General features: G+C 35.7%; 1 protein-coding gene across 1 annotated transcript in view; it reads left to right on the forward strand.

The window, feature by feature from the left end:
- CTXN3 (cortexin 3) overlaps window positions 1–21,160 on the forward strand; it is a 63,446-nt gene that overhangs the window by 38,633 nt on the left and 3,653 nt on the right. Inside the window, exon 3 of the transcript XR_009563294.1 lies at window positions 16,586–16,716. The gene's annotated coding sequence lies outside the window, so the exon portion shown is untranslated. The remainder of the gene's footprint in view (window positions 1–16,585; window positions 16,717–21,160) is intronic.

Here is a 21,160-nt window from a genome sequence, read left to right on the forward strand (position 1 = left end):
TGGACTTGTATTGGCTGGCTTGGTCCACCATAACAATACCACAGGCTTGGTTGCTTAAACAACAGAAATTTATTTTCTCACAATTCTGGAGTCCAGAAATCCAACATCAAGGGGCCAGCAGTGTTGATGTCTGGTGAGGCCTCTCTTCCTGGTCTGCAGACAGTTACCTTCTTGCCATGTCCTCACATGGTCTTTCGTCTCTGCATGTGCAGTGAGAGAGAGAGATCTGGGGTCTCTTCTTCTCAGAAAGATGCTGTTCCTGCCCAACTAGGACTCTACTTTCATGACCTCATTTAACCCTCATGGCCTCCTTAAAGGCCATATATCCAAATATAGTCATACTGAGGGTTATGGCTTCAACATATGAATTTTGGGAGATATAATGCAGTTCAGAACAGGGCTCTCAATTCAGCCTGCTGAGTCATCGTTCCTTTTTCATGAAAGATGTCACATTTGCTGATGAGTAGTTTTCCCAGCCTACTTTCTGATATCTTGGGGGACCTGTTTGCCTCTTTGTACTTTTAGATTGTCTGTGTCCTTTTTAACCCAAGGTGACATGGTACATCTTTAATCTCAAAGGGACTTTTGTGTGACTGAATAATTCTCTGAGGCCCTACCTTTCATCTTACTAAGGTCCTAATAAAAGATTTTGCTGTCATATCCTCAGCTTCATCTCTAGACCAAGGGCATAATATTATGTCTTTGGTATTTTTGTCAAAAATGCACAACTGAATTTAATCATGAGGAAACATTAGACAAACCCAAACTGAGAGACATTCTACAAAATAGCCACCCGATATTCTTCAAAAGAGTGAAGGTAATGAAAGATGAAGAGAGCCTGAAGAGCCATCCCAGATTAAAGGAGACAAAAATGATGTGACAACTAAATACAGCATGGGGTCCTTTACTGGATTCTACTCCAAAAAATGGACATTAGGGGAAACCTGGCAAAATCTGAACAAAATATGTAGATTACTTAATAGTATAGTCATTTAAGGAAGCTGGATGAAAGTTATACAGGCATAGTACAATACTATTTTAGAAACTTTTTTATAAGTGTGATATTCAAGATAACAGGTTTTTTTTAAAAAAACTTTAAATAATTTACCAAGGAGTAGTTATACAAAGAAGATGTAAATTTTAAGAGTGTAGACTAGGAAGTAGTTAGTAGTAGAGGAACTGTCAGAAGAACAAGCTAACAGGTAAAACATATTACTTAGCCATTCCCAACTATTCCAAATTTTGAGACCTCCAAATTGAACTAATTGTGGTCACGAAAATTTGGTCTATGTTGAGCATTGAACATCTCTGTTGATTTTGTTCATTTTATTTATGTTTTATAGATAGAAATGTAAAGATACAAAGATAGAAATCTCCCATCCCATCATTTAGATGTCAATTCAATATGTATAAAATTCGGGACAGATTACTCATTTGTAGACCATTTATCTTCATAGCTATTAAATAACAAGCCAATAAATATATAATACTACATATCCAAATAAGCAGTGATGGCATAGCAGAAAAATGTCTTATCTCTGTAGGTTTGAATGCTGGAATGCTGTTATGTTAGTGGAATGTTAATATGACAGTCTTATATGAAATGAGACAAAGTGAAACCAAGAATCGCCACATCTGGAACCAGGGCCACAAATCTAGCCTTAGGACTGGTTATTCCAGGGGCACTGAAGATGGAAACTTGTGTAGCATGTGGGTGGAGGCAGAGGAAGAAAATGAAGCTCTCCAAATTAAATTGTCAAAGGAATGTGTACACTGAGGCATAGTTTAAGTTTGTGCTGACATTCATCTCCAATCTGGTGAGTCTGCAAAACCAAAGGCATCTCTAGACAGTCCTGATTCAAAATTGAAGCCATATCATATGGGTTAGAGCAATACAGACTATCCAGTTTAGCCAAGTGGGAAAGCATGGTATATGAATATGTTAACTCCCAGAGAATAATGGTCAATAAAAAAAAAGGGTACACAGGGATAGTGGAGTATAGAATAGTCATTAGCACAGTTTTTATCATCATATAGTTTCTGGTGCTGCCCAGTGATGTGAGGTTTGGAATGATAATTAATTCTGATCCTTGGTTTCAGCATACTACACCCTACCTCATAGAGTTACTATGCACATTAAATGAGGAAATGTATATGTCAAGAACATGGCACAGAGAAAGCATTTGATAAATGGCAGCCTTTATTTATGTCATGATGATGATGATGATGATGATGATGATGATGATGATGATGATGATGATGTTAAGCCACATCTAAGCAGACTGGTGTTTTGTGCAGAGGTGTCCCACAAAGACACTGGATAACAAAGCAGCTAAAAGTTGAAAGAACTTTCATGACAATTTGTTAATATTCCATGAGTAAGGGCAAAAGTTATAGCTAAATAAGCCTTGGAAGTTTCAGGGTTCCACTCAGACACTACAGATCCGTGGCTGAATCCAGAAAGACTATTTCTGGTCTCTGCACCCATAGGTAGAAGTGGAACTAATATGTTCATTTTATTGCTCAGTAAATGAAGATAATTCAGCTACAACTGTCTTTCTCAACAGCACCACTACAGTTATTTTGGGTCAGAGAATTCTGAACCCTGGTTCCCTGAAGAATGGGTAGGTGGGAAGAATGAAGTAACTGGCAACTAAGGGACCCCAAATATGAATTTATTAGGCTTGTGTTTCAAAGGCATGGAATGAAGTTCAAAAATATAATACTATTTTCTACAATTAAAATATATCTTCTGACTTTGAGTCTTCATGCACACAAACAGAATCATAATTTATTTTAGGTAAACTCAGTGAAAATATGGTAATTTCTCAGACAATCCTAGTTTATAATGCAGGCACACTCTGGATAGAACTTCCTTTTTGGCTTTTCTCCCTTCTCTTCTCCCTGGATTTGAGCCTAAGTTGGAGGAATGGGGTGGGTTAATAAAGAAATTTGCTCCAAAGCCATGCAGTATATTGTTGGGAAGGAAGCCATTTGCTTCTTAGTTCTGATGTGTTTTTATCCTATGCAGATGTCCTTTGAGCTGTTACTAATCTGCTTCAATTTTCAGGCATATCTCATGTTTTACCACCTGCCAAAATGCACAATTTTACAGTCAGAGTTTGATCATTAGACTCTGCCCAGGGTTTATTTATTTAGAAGTTTGTGGCATTGCCATGGTCTCCGGTTGTCACACTACATTTTCCTTAGCCCAACCTCTAGGCTTCTTTTGGTCTTCCTTTCCATGTCCTAGTTTTTCTCCCCCCATCTTGAGATTCAGGGTTCAGGGATACTCAGAGACTGTCACTGCATCCCTAACACTGCCTCTGACCCATCTCTGCTCTATTATCTACAAACTCTGCTCTCATTAGGACACTGGCTTGGTGGCTACTCCTAGAGTTCAGACTGGACCTGTGAGGTATTCGCTTCTATCATGATGGTGTCAGGAACTTCTCTATGCAGTAAGCCTCACCCAGGATGCAAGAGATGTGTCCCTTTTGTTATCAGAAATCAAAATTTAAATGACAATTTCACTGTATTTTTCTCCATCTTCAGGTGTGGGGTGAGAGATGGGGAAGGGGAGGGGCAGGGCACAGAAACAGACAAAAGTCTGTAGGTTCTTGCTTCTCTTCCAGATTTTCTCTCTTTTCCTGCACAGCTCAGATGGTTTTCTGCTCTGAGGGCAAGGGTAGAAGCATGCATGAGCTTTACCAGATTGCTTTTCCTTTCAAGACTTTTTGGTCATACATTACACCTGTATCAATGCTTTTGAACCTAGGAGCCAAGAATTTGGAGTCTTTGCTCTCCGGCCCTATCAGAGAATAGATCCTATGTGAATGACAGCCCTATATCTCAAGACCCATCATGGAATGGGCACAGGAGGAAAAGATGAATTGGTATCAAATGATTCCCCTGACAAGTGAATATTGATCAGGTCTAATGTGTCTTCTAATAGAATTCCTTCCATTCATAACTCTGCTAACAATAGCTTGCAGGGCACCCTGAAAAGCATTCTAGCATCTCATACACTCCTCTGATAGAGCACCACCAGCTCTCCTTGGAGGAGTATTCTGATTTCATTCATTCCACATGCATTCCCCTCTCCGTCATCTGGTTCCTGTTGTTTCACAGACTGGAGACGTCCAATCTTCCCTTCATTTTCCTGGTTCTTATCCACAAGACATAAGGTCAATTTCAGCTGTCTCATGACATTTTTCCTAAGCATCTCTCTTCTTTAACTAGCTAAAAGTTAATTCCTTCTGTTTTCAGTTGTTTAGGATTTGTTTCATGATTGTTACATATTTTCCCCTACAAGAATATGTCACTTGAATGTAGTGATCATGCCACATACTCTATTTATATGCTGTGAATTGTTTATTATGATGCTGGTACATAGTAGATGCTAAACACTGATTCATCGTTCTACACTGGTTTAAAAAGAAATATGGAAGTCTAAGCAGTGTTGTCAATTGTTTTCTAAGTTTCAATAACAGTTTGATTTCTGTTTCCTGGAGACATAAAAGGCTCTGAGAAACCAAAATTGAATAAAGCCAATTTCCTAAATTTTTACCTAATGATTTACAATGAAATAATGATCATAGATATGACAAGCATTTAAAATTTCCAAAACAGTCTAGTTTGCTTCTGTGTATTTGCCATTACTGATTTTCATCATGTTATGCTGTTTTCTAAGTCAGTTATACTTGCCATTTTAAAGTTCTCTTTACAAGGCATGGGTACAAAAATATGTTTAATAAAGCAAAGAAAGGCCAGTATAGCATGAGTATAGAGATTGGAGGAACAATTAGATATGTTATTAATACCAACCATAATAATAATTTCTCAGAATGTCTTTCTTGTAGATAAAAATAACTAAACATTCCAATGAATAGATGAAAATTATGTTCAATTATAAAAAGAACTATATAATTGTATTATTATTCTATTATTTTTGTCTTACTAATAAGACGTGATTTTGTCAGTATTACATCCGTCTATTCATTCATTCATTCATTCAACAAATGATTATTAAATACTTACTACTTCCTAGGTATTGAGGTTACAATGGTCTCTGCCATCACAGAACTTAAAAACTGTAGTTTCTAATTCTGTTGACCAATTTTCTATGTCAGAAAGGACTATAATTGGATGGATTTAGAGACTGTCATACAGAGTGAAGTAAGTCAGAAAGAGAAAAACAAATATCGTATATTAACGCATGTATGTGGAACCTAGAAAAATGGTACAGATGAACTGGTTTGCAGGGCAGAAGTTGAGACACAGATGTAGAGAACAAATGTATGGACACCAAGGGGGGAAAACCACAGTGGGGTGGGGATGGTGGTGTGATGAATTGGGCAATTGGGATTGACATGTATACACTGATGTGTATAAAACTGATAACTAATAAGTATCTGCAGTATAAAAAAACAAACAAAAAAAAGAAAATACGTTTTTTCATGCTTTGTTCCTTTTTCTCTTGGTGCTTGACATATCAATATTGTATGTAGGTGTGTTTATATCTTGGTTAATTTTAATAAACAATATTGTATGGCACTGATAGGACTCTTCCAAATTATTGTTTGTCCTTTTTAGCTCAAGCAAGTGTTGTAAACTTTGACTACTACTTTTGTTCTTTTTTCCCCCAGATGTTATCTGTTAAAAGAAATGGCAATAAGACTCTAAAAAGCTTTGAGAAAACAACAACAAAAAAGAAAGGACTATAATCAAAATAAGAATTTTTTCAGGTATCTTGTAAACCCCCTAAATAGCTCTATATTTGTAAACATTTTTAGAAACTTTAAAAATATTTCATGAATATGCTTAAAAGTTAAAAGAGCAATAGAATTTCCTAAATATATGACTATTTTAAATTTTGGCTTAAAATATGTATTTGCTTTTTAACTTCTGGCCAAGCAGACACTTGTGATTTGTGTTGAAAGAGGCAGCACAGTGACTTATACTTTTCAAAGATAATTGTCCCTATGGAAGACTCTAGAAGAGAAGAAATGATGCTCAGAAACTAAGGCTCACAGTCGCCTGAATCAAGAACTTTGTTTTAATATTAGCACTTAGAAGATAAACACTAGCAGCCTCCAAAGAGGTGATGTTCACTGGATATCATATGACTTCAAGTGGGAAGACAGAGAAACTACTCAACTGTTGAGAAGCAGAGGCAAGTAAACATTTATGCCAGAAATGTACACATTTACCATCATAACATTACTCCTACTCAACTGCCTTGGTAGATAAATAGACATTCTAGAGACATTCTAGAGTCTAGAATATGGCATTTGTAGGATATTATTTTACTTTAAATACTTTTCAGTAGGATGTGAAAGAAAGTCTCTATACAGACAAATACACCAGATATCTAATAGCTCTTTGGATAATTTAACAGAGCCCTACCCAACATTCTTCATGGCCAGAGACTGTCATTTGACAAGGCTAGAATATTACCAGCATCTCTGCTTTTGTTGGTATGCTGTACTCTGCTAATGTCTGTGATGCTTTGTTGACCTGGGAGAATATTAGTAAATATTAGGAATGCATCGATACCCCATATTCATTTTGACAAATGAAATACAGTCCTGGAGGGAAAAATGGGCCTTTGCAGTTCCATCTTCCAGGCCACTACTGAAGGCATGGTGAACAGAATCCCATTACCTCTCTTTTTTCCTTTGCTAGAAATGGCACATAAATTGCCAATCACCCTTCTAAAATTCAAAAGTAATCCAACAATTAAAATGTACCTCTGTTTAGAAAATATTAGAGTCCAGTTGCTCAGCTTTTTTTCTACTTCAAAGCTGAACAATGTATTTTCAAACAGCATTCTCATTAGAGGAGATTTTTGTAAGCTTGCTTTGATTCTTTGCCTTTGATTCTTTGAATACTCAGTTGGTTCCTGCTCAGGTTATTTTAGTTTGTTTAGTAAAGCTCACATTATGATTTTCTCAGTGTAGGCAAAAACTTCTAGTTAATTAAATCACATCAATCAATTGCATCCATCTCAATTACTTCTGAGACGTGATATACTAATAACTGTTCCTTTTAATAACTAAATTAAATGGGTCATGAGTGAAGGCTAAACCACTTGAAACATGACTGAGTGAGGAAAATTTACCACTGGAAGGGGGCTAAAAAGTAGAGGGATTTCTCTTGAATTTATAAGTACTGGTTAGGTTCTCTGGTGGGAAGTATTAAAATATCAAGTTACAGGGGCCTCAACATGGCCAAGAATATTTCCTTCACTGCAGCCCCAGAAAAACAAAGGAGAGATTCCTAATTCACATGGGGTGGGGGTTATTCTGCATTTCTCATCTGATTTGAATGGAAACACAGGTAGATTTTTTCATCCAGGTCTTCACTTTTGCCAAAAATCTTAGATTGGAAGAAAAGCACACTGTAAGTCAGGGAAAAGGAAAAATATTTGAATAATCATTTTCCATTGTGTAAGTTGTTATGAGATTCTCTGTTTTTATAATAGACACCACATAACATAAAGTGAATAGAAGAGAAATTGCCAAGGGTCTCAGAAGCCCACCTCAGAAAATGTAAAATGAGAAAAAACCCTTGAAAATTCTCCTAATGTATCTCTCAGGATGGAAAGAACTATAACTATTTTAGGTCTGCATTTCTGATCCCACTTTCCTTCTAGCCAGTCAACAGAATTCAATAATCAACTTCTCCGAAGGATGCCAAAGGGTCTGACATAATTCACAGGGACAGTTATTGGAGTTACTGCTGGGGAAAGGCAGAAACTATAGGTGCATCTTTGTTGAGTCTAGGTCTGATTCAAGACCAGAGGAAAGCCATAAATGCATCAGGCCAAGAAGACACTTGTATGTTTGCCCTTCCTGTAGAGACAACTGTAGGTCTATTAGACTTCCACAATGTCTCAAAGCAAATTTCTGGATTTTATCTACCATAAATTCCCTTCCTGAGACTCGTAGAGCAGCCCACATTCAAGAACAAGGTGCTGTATAAAAACAAGATTTAATTAGGGAGCCAGGAGGTGGCAAAGATTTAGCATTATGCAATCAAATTAAATATTCTTCTGAAGCTTTTTGTTTTCTTAACAGCTTAGCAAAGTTACTCGGAATATAATAAATCCAATGGAGAATAAAACCAAGTGATTAATCAGTAGTGGCAAACTCTATGACCTTTTCAGAGGGTACTTGGTTGTCCATTTTTGTCTGAATCCATTCCAAGAAGAACTAACATCAGCAATAATGTGGAAAATCATTTGATCCAGTGTGAAAAATTCTGGGTTTTGTTAGAAAGAATCAAATTGTGCCTTTATGTCTGAGAATCTAGGGAGTACTATTTCAGTGAGTTCTTTACCTTTAAAAGTTTTAAGTGTCCACTGTGGACTAACTGGGAAAGCACTGGGGTCTAGTTCTAGCTTCATTCATTAATTTCTTTATTCATTCATTCATTTACTCACTCACATTACTCATTCTTTCTACAAATACTTGTTGGGAATTACTATATGCTAGGCACTAGTGATACCATATTGATAAAAAACAGCCTTTGTCCTTCAGAGCAAGAAGGAAACATGACACAAAATGCTGACTATACTCTAAAATTCTTTAAAGGGACATGATGTTATGACAGGACACCTCAACTAGTCTGGACACCAATGGAAAGTCTCCTTGAGGAAGCAAGGTTTAAGTTCTTACTTATCTGAAGGATAAGTAAGAAGAGTTCACTATGTGAAGAGGAGAGAAGAGCATTCCAGGTAGAGGGAATAACATATACAAAAGCCTTAGGCAGGAGAGAGCATGATGTTTTGGAAAAGGTAAAGAAAGCCTAATGTGAATTGAAAGAACAACAACCCTCAGAGTTTGATTCTTGGTTTCTAAATATCATGTATCAGCAACCAAAACCAGGACTCCCTGGAAAAATGGCCAATTCCAGGGCTAGGGATGGGAAAGTACAAGATGAGGCAAAGAAATCTTGCTGTCAGAAAGTAAGGAAGTGCTCAGAGTATAGAGGGGGTCTTGTCAAAATAACACTGCAGCAAAGCCAGCTTTAAGAAGCCAGGATGCAAGAGGGAGGAGATATGGGGATATATGTATAGCTGATTCACTTTGTTATAAAGCAAAAACTAACATACCATTGTAAAGCAATTATACTCCAATAAAGATGTTAAAAAAAGAAAAAAGAAGCCAGGTCATGAAGCAACCTAAATGCCCACCAACAGACGAATGGATAAAGAAGATGTAGTACATATATACAACGGAATATTACTCAGCCATAAAAAGGCATGAAATTCGGTCATTTGTAGAGACATGGGTGGACCTAGAGACTGTCATACAGAGTGAAGTAAGTCAGAAAAAGAAAACAAATATCCTATATTAATGCATATATGTGGAATCTAGAAAAATGGTATGCATGAACTAGTTTGCAAGGCAGAAATAGAGACACAGATGTAAAGAACAAATATATGGACACCAAGGGGGGAAAGCTGGGGGGGGGGTGCATGATGGTGGGATGAATTGAGAGACTGGGATTGACATATATACACTAATATGTATAAAACAGATAACTAATAAGAACCTGCTGTATAAAAATATAAAATTAAAAAAAGGAAGTTCCATTTGACCAATTTCTGGCAATTTGAGTATTAAAGTAAGGAATAATAGTAGCATATTATAAAACAATGAATAAAATAGAAAATCATGAGTCCATACTGATACAATTATTATACACAAATAAATTTAAAGTTTGGTAATGAATGAGATATTTACATAGTCTCAAATTACCTTCCTACAAAATATTTCTTAATTACAAAGGGAAGAAGAATACTTTACAATGGAGGATCTTGGCAGACACCACCTTGTTATCAAAATTAACAACACTAGTAATCATAAAAGTAGAAATTGTATGCTATTTTAAAGTAATCAATGAGAAGAAAACAGTTTCTTTTCTCCAATATGCACAATCGTCATGAAGAAAAACTGGACCAATCCAAACGAAGGGATATTCTCCGACATAACTGGCCTGTGATCTTCAAGTTTCAAGGTGATAAAAGCCAAGGAAAGCATGAGAAAATGTCCCAAGTTGAATGAGTCTAAAGAGAGGTGACAGCTAAACAATATTTAACTCCAAATTGGATCTCTGACTCTAAAGGATATTATTTGGATACTATGTAAAAACTGAATGGGATGCAAGAGATGAATGTGATATGAAGATTTTGTTGGTTGTGTAGTAAGTATGCAGGTGAATTCTCTGTTCTGAAAGAGTTCATGTGATTAGGTTAAGCCATTCAGATAATTTCTCTACCTTAAGGTCAATTGATTAGTAACCTTAACTATATCTGCAAAATCCCTTTTGTTGTAAAACAACACAATCATAGGAGTAACAACAGGGGGCAAAGATTGTGGGGGTCGTTTTAGAATTTTGCCCATCACAAGATGGAAGAGAGAAATGTATTCGAGTCTTCTATCAAACAATATATGTAAAGAAGGGAAGGTGAAAATCTGCTTCTCAGATTCATAAAATGGGCATTGGGAAATTCTGGACTATGACCTTTGAGACATCTTCAGCAGTGAAATTCTGTGATTTGTCTTTATTAGGCTGTAAGAGCAGGTGCAATATGTTTCTGATTTACTGTTGCATTCCTAGCACTTAGCTTAAGGACTGGCACATAGTAGATGATCAAAAATGTTGAGGGTATGAAGAATAAACTATGAGTGAAGAATTAGCTATGGCAACCAAAGATTTATTTCCTTATTTGACTAACCAAAATCTACAGTGCTGGAGGGAGGAACACTCCCAAACTCATGCTACGAGGCCACCATCACCCTGATACCAAAACCAGAAAAAGATATCACAAAGAAAGAAAACTACAGGCCAATATCACTGATGAACATAGATGCAAAAATCCTCAACAAAATACTAGCAAACAGAATCCAACAGCACATTAAAAGGATCATACACCATGATCAAGTAGGGTTTATCCCAGGAATGCAAGGATTCTTCCATATACACAAATCAATCAATGTGATAAACCATATTAACAAACTGAAGGAGAAAAACCATATGATCATCCCAATAGATGTAGAAAAAGCTTTCAACAAAATTGAACACCGATTTATGATAAAAGCCCTCTAGAAAGTAGGCATAGAGGGAATTTACCTCAACATAATAAAGGCCATATATGACAAACCCACAGCCAACATCGTCCTCAATGGTGAAAAACCAAAACCATTTCCACTAAGATCAGGAAGAAGACAAGGTTGTCCACATTCACCACTATTATTCAACATAGTTTTGGAAGTTTTAACCACAGCAATCAGAGAAGAAAAAGAAATAAAAGGAATCCAAATCAGAAAAGAAGTAAAGCTGTCACTGTTTGCAGATGACATGATACTATACATAGAGAATCCTAAATATGCTACCAGAAATCTACTAGAGCTAATCAATGAATTGGGTAAAGTAGCAGGATACAAAATTAATGCACAGAAATCTCTTGCATTCCTATACACTAATGATGAAAAATCTGAAAGAGAAATTAAGGAAACACTCCTATTCATCATTGCAACAAAAAGAATAAAATACCTAGGAATAAACCTACCTAAGGAGACAAAAGATCCATATGCAGAAAACTAAAAGACATTGATGAAAGAAATTAAAAATGATACCAACAGACGGAGAGATATACCACGTTCTTGGATTGGAAGAATCAATACTGTGAAAATTACTATACTACCCAAAGCAATTTACAGATTCAATGCAATCCCTATCAAACTACCAATGGCATTTTTCACAGAACTAGAACAAAAAATTTCAAAATTTGTATGGAAACACAAAAGACCCCAAATAGCCAAAGGAATCTTGAGAAAGAAAAACGGAGCTGGAGGAATCAGTCTCCTTGACTTCAGATTATACTACAAAACTACAGTAATCAAGACAGTATGGTACTGGCACAAAAACAGAAATATAGATCAATGGAACAGGATAGAAAGCCCAGAGATAAACCCACACATGTATGGTCATCTTATTTTTGATAATGGAGGCAAGAATATATTATGGAGAAAAGACAGCCTCTTCAATAAGTGGTGCTGGGAAAACTGGACAGCTACATGTAAAAGAATGAAATTAGAACATTCCCTAACACCATACACAAAAATAAACTCAAAATGGATTAAAGATCTAAATGTAAGGCCAGACACTATGAAACTCTTAGAGGAAAACATAGGCAGAACACTCTATGACATAAATCACAGCAAGATCCTTTTTGACCCACCTCCTAGGAAATGGAAATAAAACCAAAAATAAACAAACAGGACCTTATGAAACTTCAAAGCTTTTGCACAGCAAAGGAAACCATAAATAAGACAAAAAGACAACACTCAGAATGGGAGAAAATATTTGCAAATGAAGCAACTGACAAAGGATTAATCTCTAAAATATACAAGCAGCTCAGTATCAAAAAAACAAAAAACCCAATCCAAAAACGGGCAGAAGACCTAAATAGACATTTCTCCAAAGAAGATATACACATTGTCAACAAACACATGAAAGAATGCTCAACATCATTAATCATTAGAGAAATGCAAATCAAAACTACAATGAGATATCATCTCACACTGGTCTGAATGGCCATCATCAAAAAATCTAGAAACAATAAATGCTGGAGAGGGTGTGGAGAAAAGGGAACCCTCTTGCACTGTTGGTGGGAATGTAAATTGATACAGCCACTATGGAGAACAGTATGGAGGTTCCTAAAAAAACTAAAAATAGAACTACCATATGACCCAGCAATCCCACTACTGGGCATATATCCTAAGAAAACCATAATTCAAAAAGAGTCATGTATCACAATGTTCATTGCAGCTCTATTTACAATAGCCAGGACAAGGAAGCAAGCTAGGTGTCCAGATGAATGGATAAAGAAGATGTGGCACATATATACAATGGAATATTACTCTGTCACAAAAAGAAACGAAATTGAGTTATTTGTAGTGAGGTGGATGGACCTAGAGTCTGTCATACAGAGAGAAATAAGTCAGAAAGAGAAAAAAAAAATACCGTATGCTAGAACATATATATGGAATCTAAAAAAAAAAAAAAAAGGTCATGAAGAACCTAGGGGCAGGACAGGAATAAAGATGCAGATGTAGAGAATGGACTTGAGGACACGGGGAGGGGGAAGGGTAAGCTGGGACGAAGTTAGAGAGTGGCATGGACTTATATACACTACCAAATGTAAAATAGATAGCTAGTGGGAAGCAGCTTCATAGCACAGGGAGATCAGCTCGGTGCTTTGTGACCACCTAGAGGGGTGGGATAGGGAGGGTGGGAGGGAGACGCAAGAGGGAAGAGATATGGGAACATATATATATGTATAGCTGATTCACTTTGTTATAAAGCAGAAACTAACACACCACTGTAAAGAAATTATACTCCAATAAAGATGTGAAAAAAAAAAAAGAAAGTGAATGCAAAAAAAAAAAAAAGTGAAGCTTGAGGTTATACTAGCTAGTATTTGTTCTTGAAAAGATCTGAGGCACTGATATGTAGGGAAGGGGAATCGTACCTACTTCTCCAGTTTTCCAGAAGTAAATGTGATTGCCAGGACTCTAAATATTCAGTGGGTGAATTAGAGTACTCTACTTCACAACCTAAAAATATCCATGATAACATTTTGAGTGGTGGTGGGCTATAGGAAATATATTATAGCACAGTGGCAAAGAGTATAGATTTTAGTAACAAAAAGACATATATTTGAATTTCAGGCCCTCTAGTTACTAGCTGTGAGATCTTTGGTAAATTATTTAACTCCTCCAAGTCTTGGTTTCTTCATATGGGAAACAGCAATAATCATAATGGCTGTCACCACACTATTAAAATGAAATAATGTAAATAGAACTAAGTCTGGCACAGTCTAAGGTCTCAATAAATGATAGCTCTGTTTATATTGTTATCATTTATGCATTCTTAAGTTATGTATAAAAATGAAGATGTTGTGATATATTTTAATGATATTCCTAAGGTTCTGAGTCCATTCATCCTCATAATCAATACACATATAAATTTGTCATTTTATAGCAGCAGTTTTCTCTTATGTGGGTATATTTTCTTTGGCAAAACAAACTAAATCAATATTTTGTAAATCAAATTACATTTGATAATGAGGGATGGGCATTACACTAAAGAAACATAATTTTTAAACTTTGTTGAAACATATAGTCTTTCAGAAATCTGAGGACAGCTCTGTGTCCTTTTTTTTGGCCAAACGCACATATCCTTACATACATAAAACTTTGTGTACAGTTAAGGGGGCAAAAGGACCTCCTCTAAAAAAAAACTGAGGTTTTTAATGAGGTGAATAAATAATTAGTATTTCAAATAAACCAATCCTTAATCTATCTGTTGTAGAAATTCAAATTTTCACATAGTGACATTTAATGAAGTACCTCACATAGACTATTGATGTTTAATGTGGTCTGAAACATAGTCATGTGCCATAACGTTTGCCCAAAAAAACCCATTTTTATCCCAGGCTTATTAACTATGTTGTACCTAGCAGTTTTGTATCCAGTGAACAGTCACTGGTGTACCATTAATATTAGTGTTGGGGGTAATACGAAATTATACAATCTGATTAATACTTTTCTTTTATGCTTTTTCTGTACCAAAGAGCCAGCAGCAAACACAATGGCCTTTTTTTTTTTCCAGAACAGTTTTTTTTAACTTTATATTTTCGATAAGTCTCTCTTAGAAATTTCTGTACTTATTTTTCTAGTATATCTTATCTAATAAATATTAAAAACATATCTAATGGGAGTAATTGAACATTTGAATCTTAAAATGAATCAGTAAGGTGACAAGTTTTCCACTAAATAACTTGACTTTGCTCCTATAGCCAATACGACATTAAAGTTAATGTAATAATGCAGTGTTTCAATGTTTGAAAATAACAAACATCAACAGAATTTAAAGACTCCCTTGCCAGCAAAATCTGTCATTTCTGCTAATAAAAACAAATCACAACAACTTCTGAATATACGTTTAAAGGTAAGTTTTGAAAGATACAAAAAATCTTGAGGAAATAGAGTTTAGTTACTAGTTAACTTTTACATTCTCATTTCTGAAGTTGCAAAATAACCACAGAAATATTTTACTTTAAGGAGAGGCTTTCAACCTAGGATAAGCTACAGTATCATCTCATTTGTGGGTTTGATCTCCTTTATATTTCCAGCTTCAACTAAGGGAGTCTGATGGTTTGCTTCATTTTTTTCTTCATAAGCAAATTCATGAAACCTCAGTGTGAGATTTACGGGTTTTAAAAACATTGTCATTAGGTAAATTAATAGACAAATGAAAGTAGTTCCCATAGTGATAACCGAGCAACCACCTCCACTGGCAGGAGTTTTGTTTGGTTGCTGATCTGTTGCATCTGCCATGTGTGAAATGATAGGAAGATCATTCAGGAAATTCAATATACCCACAGGAAGAAGCCAAATGTGTCAGCTTATTTTGGGAACCATTCTATCATGAGGATACATTTGTTTTCAGAGCAGCCTCAGAACGCCTCCCTTTTATCAGACTGTGTCTTGATTAAAAGGACAGCTGATGTCTACTACATAGAGAATGGTTTTCTCTTGACAAATTGGTCTTATTGTCAATAAATATTTCATTGTTAAATATTTGTTTTTTGTCTGTTTTCAGCAGCACAGGTTGAAAGATGGCTCCTGGAAGGCTCGGCACAGTCATCTCATAAATTACCACTAGTAAATCCTTATAATAATGCATATGGCATTTTAATCTTATAAACAATATACTGCTGAAGAAGCAGACATGGGAATGTAACTGCTATTTCTTTATCTTTTTTATTTTTAAGTGTTAGACTTGCAGTATAGTTCACCAAAATTCATTTAGTAACTAAAATTTAGAAACCAATTTAGAAGCTATTGTGTTTTTATAAGAGCCTTTAGATGAAAGCAAATAATTGTATATTAATTGTAGTTAAAATTAAGAATGACAATTATTAAGGCACTTTGTTATGTTTTTTATTCTCTTGAATTATTTTCTTTCCTTTACCTATAATTTCTACCCAATTTTGGGATTTACAGTTCATGTAACTTCTTTCACTAATGAAAATCAGAATGGCCAAAATAATCCTTTGCAAATGGTGAGTAACAAGTGTGATATATTGAAAGTGGTAAGGTAGCTCCATCTTACCAGTTTCTGGGACTTCACACTCTTGCTGAATTGCTTTTAGATTCAGCAAGAATCTCACAAACTTTCTCATAGAATAATAAAATAATAATCAAAGTCTTACAAGGACAAGCAATAATTCACTTGTTGAAGTGGGTCTGGTAGATTGTGAGCATTTTTCTCCCTGTGTGGTATAGGCTGGGTGTTCCTAATTAACACTAAGAACACTGACAAAATTGCTTGCCTTTTTGAGTTGCTCTTTTTAAACTTTTTCCCTTATTTTTTACCAGCCATACATTAACCTGACCAAGGTCAAATTTATTCCTTAAAATTAAAATAATAAATAAAACATTCTCAATACTTTTTAGTTGTTTAAGCTTAACTGATTTTTGAATAATTTTCTTCTGTTGTCTAGGAAACACACAAATACTGTCCTGCGCTGAAATGGGCAGATTCTAAGAGGAATCGTTTCTCCACTGTGCTGATACTTCATGATGACGAATACTTCTAGAATGGCGAAACGTTCCCTGCATTGAATAAGTACAGGTGGTGCTGATTGTCTTTCCTACTTGTCATTCACTTTCAACTCACATTCATGTCAAGTTCCAAAGTGTTGTCTTCTTGGTGAAGGATAATGAAGATGTGACTTACAGTCATATTTAGACTCTGGTAATTGGAGTTGAGAACTCTTTCCTGCTACTCAGTGGCCTGATATAAGCCCTTTTGTAAGGAAAATGCGTGTACTTTTCTCATATCTCCATTCTCTCCTGTCCTTATCCCAATTCTGAATCTTCTGACCTCTCTTTCAGTGTTCTATGTACTTTGGGAAGGGTATAGAAACCTCTCAAAATCCTTGTGCATTGTACAAGTAACACACACACACACACACACACACACACACACACACACACACACACACTTTCAGTGCTCAGTAGTGCCTGGCACAGACTAAGTGTTCAATCAATAAATGGTAGAAAGAATAAAGGAATAATAATGAACTACATTAAATAAAGGAATAATAATGAACTACGTTAAATAATAATGAACTGCATTAAAGGAATAATAATGAACTACATTAAATAAAGGAATAATAATGAACTACATTAAATAATAATGAACTACATTAAATAAAGGAATAATAATGAACTACATTAAAATAATAATGAACTATACTGAAGGAAGATTTCAGTGAATTTTTGAGCTGATCAAGATGTTTTGTTTTGTTGCTGGTTCTATGACAGTAAAGATAAAGTTTCATCATTCTCAGGATAGAGAGATTAAAATGGATGTCTTTTCCAAAGTAAATAAACACATCATTAGACATAAAAATTTTAAAATAATTTCTAGTTTATAGCTACAAGATGATTGGTAATTTCACGAATGTAATAGGGTTAGTGAGTACAATGTATTTTAAGTAGAAATATTATATTCTGAAAATAAATGATATATAAACTACTACATGGTTACTGTTTATTTACTACATAGTATTATCTAAAATAGTGCTTCTCAGATTATATTTCAGATAAAAATATTAAGTGTTCTTACCCTTTAACTTTTTGTTTTTCCTGCTGGTATATACCTCAATGAGAAAGAATAAAAACACAAAAATAGAGATATAATGACCTTAAGGATTGTAATAGTAAATTAATCTTACTGAATATTTTTCTAGTCTAGATAACATGAAAAAATATGTAAAGCACTTATATGGCAACATCCTGTATTTGTAAGATATAATCATTCTTATTTCTAATAAAATAATCAAATAAGAAATGCATATGTGAATTATATACAAATTACGTGCAAACGTATGCCTGCATTGGCTAGTGTTAAAGCCTCCCAAATATATTTCATCCTTCCTCACTATGTAGTGGCCATGTGATCTGAATGACATTGATCCCATCCCCAGTCCTAAGGGTGGGTTCTCATGGATCCTTTTCTGTTGCCATAGTAGTTGGTTTGAGGGTGGGTATATATTTAAGATTTGAGTCAATCAACATTTCCCCAGCCAAAGTGATTCAATTATTTAGGATCACCCAATTAAAACAAAACTTATGACTTTTGTTTTAAAGTTTTGGAAGGCAACTCTCTTTCTCTATCTCTAGCCATGAACAAAATCACCTGTAGTCACATTTACTACTGGCAGCCATTCTATGCCCACGAGGAAAGCAAGCCTTCAGAAGAAGCCAACACTGTTGATAGAAGAATGGTGAGATAGAAATATACTATGTGCTGATACCATCACTTGTTAACCTTGAAGAACCTTTAATCTCTGGACCTCCTACTCACATGAGCCAGCAAATTCCCTTATGAGTTAACTACTGTGCGTTGCCTTTCCTATTACTTGTAACTGAAAGTGTCCTTCACAATTAAATGTTCATCAAAACATGTTCATTCATTTGGCTGTGAGCCATGAAAAAAATCCTAGTGGGGAAGATGATTTTTCTGAGAAATGGCTTCTTAGGATTCTCTACTGTCACCTTGTTTGGTTTTACTTGTTTGAGTCTAGATTCTTTATTGGAAGTATAAAAAATCACTAAAAAGCTAAAAATATAATATTTAAATAAATTATATTTAATCTTACAGCTAACAAATCTATAAGAAATTTTAACAGAGACACAATTAGAGTTATAAAGGACATAGTCTACAGAGCCTAGTGTAGCAAAGCATTAGGAGAAACATGAAGAATATTTAAAAATACTTTAAACTAAAAGAGAAATTTTTTGGTGAGTGTACCAATCTAACAAATATGTCTTGGAACCATTACTGTTTTTAACTATGTCTATCTCCAATATCTTTCACTGTGATAGGAACATACATAATAATAAATGTTTTTAAATGAATGAATGATTTACTCTCAAGAAGTGAATAACTATAAATGAACAGTAGGTCAATCATAGAAGGAACACGAGTATGTCCTCAACAAGAGCACTGAATGTAAGCAGAAGAATGAATGAGGACTGTGCTGTAGGTTGAACAGTTGGGTTTCCTGGATAAAAATCAACAGTAATATGAAAAATATAAGTGAATGAATTAGACTTTGGTTCAAAGCAACAGAAACCAATGCTGGCAAAGAAAAGAAAAATGGAATTAATTGGCAGTATATTAGGGCTCATGAAATCAGCAGAGGTTGCAGTTAGGGTTGGTTAGGAATGGGCAGAAACCAAGGCCATTCCAGAGACTAAGGAGCAGGACTCATAATAGGGAAAATTCAGGTCAGGATGCAGCTATTGAAGGGAGGTGACAAGGTGGAAGTTGGTGGTGGCCTGAATGAAAGCCATTCCAGAGGATACTATGAATGGCTGGAGAAGACTGAAGACAGGTGGAAAAATAAGCAAGTTTTTGGATGCATTTTTCTGTGAAGGGGAGCACACAAAGACATGAGGTCAGAGAGGTTTTCATGCTGCTACTCAGAATGTTTCTATGACAATGGGACTGAACCACTGGCTAGAGCACTCTTCCCTGCAAGGGTCCCTAGGCTGGTTTCTTCCCATCCTTCATGTTTCAGTTCTATGCTATCACCTGCTCCTAGTTGTACATCTTTGTTTTATTCTCTTTACAGCACTCATTTCTGTCTGAAATTACCTTCTGAATTTTTTTATTGCCTCCACCAACTCAAGTATGAAGTTGCTAAGGGCAGCAACTTTGTCTTTCTTATTATCACTATATCACCAGCACCTAGAAAAATACCTGTCATGTAGCAGAACCTCAATAAATATTTGTGGAAAAATTAATGAGCAAATGGATAACTAGAACTTCAACTGCTTCTTTTATTCTTATATCACTTGTTTGAGATTCAAAGTCCCAGGATCCAGTTGGTGAATAGCCAAGTTCAGATGCTGTGCAGTCCTTTGTCTGGTCAGGGTTTGTCCCTCCTTGGGTTCTATGGTGGGTGCTGAGTACATGAATTTACTGTCCCTCTAAAACCAAGTACAAGGGGACAGAGACAATTCCCACAGAGACATTAGGGCTATTTGGGATCTCCAAATGATAAATGCTCATGTAATACAGAATTGTAAGGAGGGAAAAGGAATATTTACTTCCTGCCATAAAAAAGCCGTAAATGAAAAGTTTATATTCCTGCTCATCAGCTAATTGCTTTCAATTTATTCCTGTTTCCTGACAAAAGACTTTAGGACCAAGGGGTGTAAGCAAGTCTCTCTGCTCACACAGATAAACATCCCTCTCCATTAAAACAGGCTGGAAGCCTGGAGATAATGAGACCCACTGTGCCAAGCAATCAGCAACACAGGGAAGAGGTCACAAAAATGACAAGAGAGCTGGCTAATTCTTGAGAGAAACAAGGAAAATCGTTGCAATCAGTTGAAAAATGTTTGGGTTGTTAAGGTTCATGGAATGAGCAATTCATGTACTTGTTTGTAAGATGTTACTGTGGTTTTTTTCTCACCTTCATGACCTCCTCTTGTCCTCCCATATAGCTCAGACACACCCTGACTCCCAGCCACAGGCACTGTCACCTTGTGTCCATTACAATGAAAACATAGCCAACTTCCCTAGGTCAACTCTGTGAAACGTGGTCATTTGTCTCCACAGGACGGTACCTCCACAGGAGGAATACCTATGAGGTATTTCTGTTTGCTTTCATTAATTTATTCTTTTTGGTGCTAGGGATCTCTTAAGTTAGAATACCCTTTGGGAAATCCAAGACTTTCTTCATTTGCTCTTTTTGCAATAGAACATTCATGGCTACTAGAATGACAACCTTGATGGAATGATGAACAGATCAGCTGAATTGATACTGAGAACAGGGACCGTATCAATTTTATTTATGCTTAGCACCATGCTTGGTACACAACGGGTCTTCAATATTTATTGAAGAAGTGAATGTACAATTGAAAGTGAGTGGACGGATAAAAGCCAAAGGTCTATTTCCCAAGCACAAACTCTAAAAACCTCCACTGCAGCTTTGTCTTCTCTCCTCAGCCGTTCTACTTCATTGTAAATCTACTATCTGTTCTGTCTTGCTCTCTCC

Source organism: Globicephala melas, chromosome 3, assembly GCF_963455315.2.
Source record: "Globicephala melas chromosome 3, mGloMel1.2, whole genome shotgun sequence".
In the NCBI taxonomy this organism is placed as follows: Eukaryota; Metazoa; Chordata; class Mammalia; order Artiodactyla; family Delphinidae; genus Globicephala; species Globicephala melas.